We start from the raw sequence: 8878 nt of genomic DNA on the forward strand, positions 1-8878 counted from the left end.
GTAGGCCGCAAGCGATGCTTGCTGTCAAAATTGTCTTTATTCCTTAGTCTAGCAACTTTCAACCTGTTAATAGCTAACTGAATATTCTCTGGTCTCCTCTCCAACTGTCGAATCTGAAGAGCTAAGAGCTCCTCTCTCGTCAAATCCTCCTGCCAAGGTAAAACTGACCAAGTCAAAGCACAAGTCTCAATCGGCATAACAGGTTTCTGACCATACATCAACTCTGCAGGCATATATCCTGTGGTAACACTATGAGTCGTACGATCAGCCCACAAAGAAAATGGTAGAAGTCTCGGCCATTCTCCAATCCGTCCTCTGCATGCTTTGGCTAATGCTTTCACTATCGGCAGATGCCCTCTTTCACTCTTTCCATTTCCCTCTGGATTATATGCTGTAGTTAGAGCCAACTTGATTCCTAGCTGAGAGAAAAACTCCCTAGCTTCATCTGCATCCAATTCACCACGATCCACAATGATCTTACCCACACAACCATACCTGCAGAAAATTTCCTCCAATAAGAATTTACACACTGCACTAGTGGTCTTCGTTCTCAAAGATCTGCCCTCAACATGATTGGTAAGATCCTCTCTAGCCAAAACAATGTACCTCAACTGCCATAGACCCATAGGCATGGTAACCAAATCAACTACCCACTTATAATGAATGCATAACGGATAGGTCGGATGAAGCTCATCTCGATGACGTACTACTGAATACATCTGGCTGTCTCTGCAAGTCTCAACAAAGTGAGAAACATCTCTATACATGCCTTTCCACTAATATTTCTCCTTGATTTTCTCATAAGTAGCCCACACTCCTCTATGACCAGCCCAAGGACTCTCATGAAACTCCCTCATCACCTATAACTGTGTCTCTCTATCGCAGACAACCCGCAAAGGTAATCCGCCTCTTTTCTTCGGATGCTTCCAAAGAAATCCGTCCTTGAGAAAATAACCATAGGCTTTCCTTCTGATCTTCTTAAACACTCTTCATCCGTCCATTCATCTCTTTTGTTTAGTGTACTAAGGTACCTGCCAATCTGCAACCAATCTCCAACATAGAGTTCTTCTGTGAAAGCCACAATATCATAGACATGACAAACATGATCAACCATAGTGGCTGAAATTTCTGCATCATCCTCTTCTACAAGTAGAGTTTCCTCATCATCATATCTGGCTCTAGACAGCATATCTGCCACTGGATTATCCTTCCCTGCTATGTGTTTAAATTTCGGATTTAATGACTTGATGTATGCAATCCATCTCAACATGGCTATATCCGGAGTAGAGCAACTCGTGATCATGCCAATCAATGGCAAGCAATATGTCTCTACCACAACTGAAGCTCCAATAAAGTACTCCTTATCACATTTGAGAGCCGTGACAATCCCCAATAACTCCCTCTTAATTTGCGGATATCTCCTCTGTCTCTCGTTTATGACTTTCGCCCCAAACCGAATAGCATACCTATTTCCATCTGCATCATCTTGACCCACAGCCCAACCTATGCCAATTGGACTAGTGTCAACTGTCAATACAATAGGCCTTTCACAATTATAATCCGCTTTCCTGAGAGTAGGAGCATTCTGCAATAACTTCTTCAATTTTCGCATGGCTCTAGTGTGACTCTCATCCCAATAAAATTTATGCCCCTTTCGAAGCAGCTGATACAAACAATCTGCTATGTGTGCAAAATGAGGTATCCAAATCATATAAAACACACAAGCACCAATGAATCTCCGTACCTCTGAAGTAGTAGAACAATACTCTGCAATCTTGCCTATAGCATTCACCTTATCAGGTGAGGGTTTCCTACCATAATATCCACACATATGCCCAACAATGACAACCTCATTCACTCCAAAAACAGATTTTTGCCCTCAAAGTGTCAAGTTCACTTCTTCTAACCTGGCTAAAATCTTCTCACATGCTGAAATATGATCAGCCACAAAGTATCTGCATCCCTGCTCATTTAGGCTCTCATTCTTCTCTTCTTCTGCACACCCCTTAATGGGCACATAATCCAAGAAAGGCATAGTAAGCTGAGGTATGTAATCACGAAGGACCTTATGCATGGCATTCATCATATGCGCAACAGAATTAGTGGCACCTTGAGGCAAGGTACACATCCTGACAAGCCCAATAGGAGTTCTCATGGTGGTTATGTCCCTGCTTTCCAAAGCCAGCTGAAACTGATCATATTCTGAATACAAATCACCCAAAGAATAGATGGCACGTCCAGCAAATGCCTCTGCAAACTCATCCACAACTGGACCTATACCAACATTCCTGATAGTAACTCTGTTCACTGGCTGCATGTCCTGAATAAATCAGAGAGTACCATTCTTCTTTGGAACTGTAAACCACCTGTTTGAGTATGGAGCAGATGAAGGCTCAAGGATTCCCATCCTGATTTTCTCATTCAATAAATCAATCAGCTTTGGCAAGTGTGCCTTAGGCACTGGAATAGGTCGGAGATTCCATGGGATATGAGGAATAGTAAAAATGACCATGGGAGCAACAATATCAGGATTCACACATCCAATCTCATGTGGGAAAAAAGCAAATCCCCTTCCATGACGCTCAAGCATATCCTGAAAGCATTACTTCTCTATGGGTAACAAGAAATCACCATTTCCAATTTTCAATTCAGCAAGAGTCTCTGCTGAAAATTTATGACCAATATGCTCCGGATTCCTCAAAATTTGCTGTTTAGCAGCCCTCTCTATTTGCTGATCACTGTCAGGTGGAAGCGATACAGCAACCGGCTTCACCTTCTTATCCACAGTTTTGTATTTTGTGTCAACCCTGGCTTCATTATGCTCTTCTGCATTACATAAACCTTGCTGTAAATTAGCAATTCTGCACACCAATGGCTGAATATTCTCAGCCCTCTACTCTATGGACTGCATAGAAACAGCCCCAAACTCTGAATGCTGAAATATTTCAGCAGTAAACTCTGTTGGCTGAAAATTTTCAGCCCTCTGTCTCTCTGAAAGCTGATCATAATCAACTGGAAACTCTGTTTGCTGAATTTCTTCAGCACTCAACACTCTTTGCTGAGTTACCTCAGCCTCTGACTCAATCTGTGACATAAAATCTGCAATTTCATGAAACATGTCTAGGGACTGCACTAATACATTACTGTGACAATTCACCATATCAGTTTTCAGCATATCTCCCATCTCTGTCATCGTATCTGCACAAATCACATTGTCATACATCCCATCTATGTGCTCATCATCCTCCAAAATTCCTACATTTTTCAAATTTTTCTAGGCAACCTAGAAGTCTTCTGATAACTCATTGAACTGTTTGCTGAAATCCCAACATAACCGGAGGAGAAAACACTGCTGCCAGGAGGCGAGAACTCCAATCTCCTCTCCTATGTACCACCGTCGTCTCGCGAAACGGCGGTACCTAATGAAAACCCGAATCCCTCACAGTGGGCAAAGGTGCATCTCTGAGAGTATCTTTGTTTCTAACATGGTTCACACATACAGTCATAAACTGAACTGCTCTCATACCATCTTTACTGTGAATCCGTGCATAAGCAGATCCATCATCCATGACCTTTGTTTCCATGCGCATCTCTGTAATGAATGGCTGACCAAGAATTATGGGATAAGAGCATGAATCCTGCACAAAGAAATGAAAATCCTCCTCTACATCACCAATAGAAACCCTGACACTAGGACAAGCAGCATATAAATCACCTGTAGTGTTATTGGCAGCTCTCATATGCCACCCATGCTCTACATCCATAGGCCATCTGTTACTCTCATAAACTCCATGAACTATGAGATTAATCTCTGAACCATGATCAACCAATGCAACATAAGGCACCTGTTTCTCTCCAATCTTTACCATCGTCTCTGTAGTTGCCCTAGCCCAATGGCTCCGCCAAAAGTGACTACGCGGTATCATGACAGGCTCATCAATTTCAGCATAATGCATAGGCTGAACCTTCTTCTCTACCTGCGGAAAAACAGAAGCATTATCAACCATAACCTCATCATCATCCTCATCCAACTCCCCAATCAAAACTCCCTGTGTATCAGTGGTAGACAATGCATGTCTTTTCCTCTTCAAGACCTCCTGAAACTGATCCTGAAACTCTCTTTTTGAGATGCCCAAAATCTCAGAAATAGTGAAAGTCACCTCACTGCCAAGTATCTTATCATTAAAGATTTTCTTTATGTCTATAGATGTCTCAATATCAGACATCAATCTGAATCCTGGTTGCTTTCTCTCTCTAGGCTCTTGCCTCTTTTCTCTCTTTTGAGCATCCTCCATCTGTCGATCTGGCCCTGGTCTTGAAGACGGTCCTGCAGTAGGTGGAGAAACAAACTCACCCCCTCTAGTCTTCTTAGCTGCACTTGGATTTTCTTCATCCCTCTTACGCTTCTCCTCAACAAGTACATCTGCACCATGAGACTTAGCCAAATAAGCATAAATAGAATACCTGTCAACAGGCGAGTCCCAACCTGTCTCTGATCTGATGCTAGAGCCTGCACTAGTCAAAACAGTTTGCTGAATTTTCCCCTTATTTGCAGTCTCCATAGCATAAGTCCATAGTGCGGACTGAGTCTCTGATCCCTTCTCAATCTGTACTCCATATGCAGAAGCATCATCTCTAGCTGTCACATAAGAAGTACGCACAGCCATGTCCTCCACTAACTTCTTCATTCCACCTTTACCAAAGTTGGTAGCAAGTGGAGCTCTTGTCTCAGTCAACCAAATCTTACCATCTTGCCCCCAATATACCAAATTCTGCCTCCTTGCATCCTGGAAAGAGTCACAATCCCTGCAATGCTGATGCTCCATACTATCACACCAAATACATCTCCGATCTCTCCTATGTGCACTAGGAGCACTCCTAGGTGTAGTAGGAGCGCTAGAAGAAGCAGTAGGTGCAGTCGAAGCAAACTGCTCCTTCAACTTTCCCACCAACTCCGCTTTGACTGACTCCAGTGTCAAATCTGTGATGCCTTTGATTATATCATCAAGAGAGGTAGGCACCGATGGAGCGGATGGTTTTGGAGCAGAAGGTGTAGGCATCGGTCGTGGAACAGGAGGAATAGGTGGAGTGGAAACAGTAGGCACTGGCATAGGCCAAGAAACTGGCTGAGGAGGAGAAGAAATAACAGGGATAGAAGTAGGCATAGGAGCAGATGATGGTGTAGGTGTCATGGAACCATTCTGTAGGCGAGTCTTCCATATCCTCCTCTTGGTCAAAGTCGAGACTGCATCCTGAGCATCCTGCCAATACATTTAAGACCCATAGGCTTCGTGCGATCTTCAAGAAGCTCACGCAAATCTTCTTGAAGAGCAGGATCTGCAGCTTGCAAGAAAAGCTCAACTTTTTCAACATCCAATGCTCTTTGTTCAATGGCATCAAGCTGACTATACCTCTCTTCGAATTCTCGAATCAACTCTGAAGCAGCGAGACCTTTATTTGGCATGTAGACCCACTCTCGGAATGACCGCCGAGTCGCCATACCAAAGTCCTCAAGGAAGTATTCTTCTTTCAAGGCCTTCTTAAAATCTTGCCAATGTGTATTTTGAATAAAAAGATCAGTCACTTTTGTCCTCAAAGCAGGTGTGACAAGACGAAGGAAGTACTTACTCATAAGTCCAGCTGGAACTCCAAAAAACCCCATCTTGATCTCATATGTCTTCACATATGCTGAAACATTACGCCCGTCAAATAGCTTCTTCTCATTCTCAACTGCTTCAATAGCCTTAGTCGCACTGTTTGCATTCTCCTGCTCCGAATAGAGTTGCCTTTGCTGGGACAACTGCTGTTGATGCAATTGTTGCTGCTGCTGCATATACATTTGTGTTTGCTGATTTTGGAGCTGCATATACATGGACATATTCTACAAAATCTGTTTTAGATCCTCTATTGAAGTACTTGACGCAGCAGTCATTGATGGAGCTGAAGTAGACGCAGCTGGAACTGTAGAAGAAGCTGAAATAGAGGCTGAAGTATCTCCCATCCTGAAATTTCTGCGACGCTTTCACGTCAGGTTCACCAAAGATGTCGAAGGGTTTTCGAAAGCAAAGTCGTGTCCTCAGAAGACCTTGATATATGTCAAGATGGAAGATCAAACAAATGAATAATCCAATGTCAAAGATGGTTCTAGCATTCAACTCTGAGTCATATATTTTTAATAGCCATACAATAATTCCAGAATTCAATCTATAAATTCTGTTTTAGCTTCAGCATGTCATACAGGTAAAGTGCACCAATAACATTCTTGTAATCCACTGATGGTATATGCCTCTCTTTTATAGTGAGCTCAACATCAAGTTTTCAGGGTTACTCCAAGCTGAATAGGATGAATAGGTGATAATATATTGTTATGATGGGCTGTTTCTGTAAATCTCCCTTCAAAAATAGAGTCTCTACCTGGTCAATATTTACTGATGCATTTCTTCTTACATCTGCACTCTTTAGACGTCACATCTCAAATAGTGGTTGTTTCTTTTGACATGTAAAGAAATGTCCCATCATCAATCTCAGTGGTGAGAACAATTCATTCTTTGTTGTCTGCTGTTTGCTTTTGAGAGGTAGGCATTGTGACCTGTAAAAATCTGAAGTATATCTGATAACAGATGACTTTTTTGTTTTAACAATCTCTATTTAATAGCAGTGGACTAATGTACTTTTAATGTACCCACCATGGCAAAGGCCTTTCACAGTACAGTTTTCCATCCATATGTATATTAGCAAGGTCACTGCAACATCTCATCCAAACTGGTAAGGTTTGTTCAGGCTTTCCTGTTCAGATAATGGATGGGAAAGGAGTTTGGTGGTTGTCAGCCCATATAATATCCAAGCTATAAGGTGGTTGCAGCAACTGTTATGCTAGTAAGGATGAATGATAGGAACTTAGTTCAACAGTCATGGAAGGCAAACAACTGTTCATTGTCTCTTTACATTATTATCCTTAATCTTCATCTTGTTTCTTCATCTGCTTTTTCTTTCTCCTCTGCTGATTCAGCACGTGAACAAAGGATATGGCAACATTCTGGAAAGCATCCAGGTCTCCTTTCCATAGTTTTTTTTTTTTCGATGATGGAGTCGTCTTATCGAGCTCTTGATCTCTAGAAGACGAGAAGATGCGTGCCTTTCATCTAAAGTTGCTCTCTCTGTCTTTAACTTGAAGCAAAAAAAAACAGAGCTCCTGAATTTGTCAATTGTATCCTTCTCTCTGTTCTTCGACAGCAGACTCCTTTCAAAGTAGCAATGAAATCTCCAAATGCATCACCCTTTTCTATTTGAAAGGCCCTCTTCTGGGTATTCATCATCTGAAGCATGAGTACTCTTTTTGCCCATGTAATGAATGAATCAATTCGCTTTATAATTCTCAGCTTTTGAGGTTAGTGTAAGAATAGAGTTTCAGCGTGAATATTGACCACTGTATCAGTAATTCTGTCAGAAATTAGACCATGACGCTTCTGGAAGTGGTTCCGTTTTTTCAAAAGCATCCCCAGTGGATAGTGAGAAGATTCCATTACTTCTGGGTGTCATCAATGATCAGGAGCGGCCAAATCCATTAATGCCAGGATTTTCATGATGAGAGTGCAAGATCGTGTGTCTTGCCACTCAAGAACTGGAAGAATCAAGGTCCGGGCACAATCGAAATTCTGCCATGGAAGTGTCAACGAACGCAATCTGCCTCAGAGTGCAATCTGCCTCAGAGTGCATTCTGCTGTCTTCAGTCTCCGTCTTTGTTAAATATTCTCCAATGCCATGCTTGCTTATCTTCTGAGCCACTGATTTGGGAAAATCCACGGGAAATCCTCCAGTTAAAGACTGCTGTAGCTTGTAAGATTCCCATGCTTGGATTAGAACCTCAGCTTCTGCACTGAAACCTTTCTTTTGCAATAGAGTTTATGCAGGAGAGTGTCTTCAGAGAGGTTCCAAGAGGAACCGAGGGTGGAGACGGCATCGACTTCCTGTTTCAGGGACATAAGAACAATTTTAACGGCGAGGAGGCTATGGCAAGTGTTCTCTTCGTCATCTTCAGTATCGACGTCTCCTGCACATTCTCTTTCGGTATCATATTCCCTTTCTCTTCAGTTTCGAAAAAATCCGCCTTATCCCGCCTAATTCTCTCTTGTCGAGCCGCAGAGTATCGTCCATTTTTTTCCTCTGTTTCTGTCATCGTCCCTTTTTCGGGCTCTCCTCTTTGCTTTTCCCTCCCTCTTTAGCTTTTGAATCCCCTCATTAGCCTCCTCCTTCCGTGTTTTCCTCAAATTAGCTTCCCACCCAGAACCAGAAAAGCACCCCTCCAAGGAAAAGTAGCCCCAAAGTAGCTACGTGCTGTAATGCCAAAGAACCTCAATCGAAAGTGTTCCCACTTGGAATAAAACATCCCATGACCATGAAAGAGACATTTGAAATCGAAACTACCTTCAAATCTAGTCGTTCAGGTGTTGCAATCACAATTTCAGCATCACATGAGCTTAACCCTTCAATTTGATGCAGAACAGAAGTCTGTGTGTGTAAGCATATTGAATGCATGCCAAAGGTTAGCTTTAAGAGTTTACAAACTTTTCTGATCTGTAAAGTCTGCTCAGCTGAGTACACGAGCAATAGTGCTGATGGATTTTGGCATTACACTTGACCTTGCTCAACATAGGTTGAAAGCATCTCATCATGTTCTCCACTATGCCTCCAACTCCTCCCCACTATACTCATACGCAGAAAATAAATGTAAACACAACAACTAAGTATGTACAAAGTATCAAATCACACACACAACTTTTGGGTGGTTTCACACCTCGAATGCGTAGCAATACGACATCGGCTTCCCGAGCACCTTCCCAGCCTATTGAGGCACCTTCAAGGCATTCATACTAAGGTA

This window comes from Lygodium microphyllum, chromosome 5 (assembly GCF_053477565.2).
Source record: "Lygodium microphyllum isolate KBCC chromosome 5, Lygodium_microphyllum_v1.1.10, whole genome shotgun sequence".
Taxonomy (NCBI): Eukaryota; Viridiplantae; Streptophyta; class Polypodiopsida; order Schizaeales; family Lygodiaceae; genus Lygodium; species Lygodium microphyllum.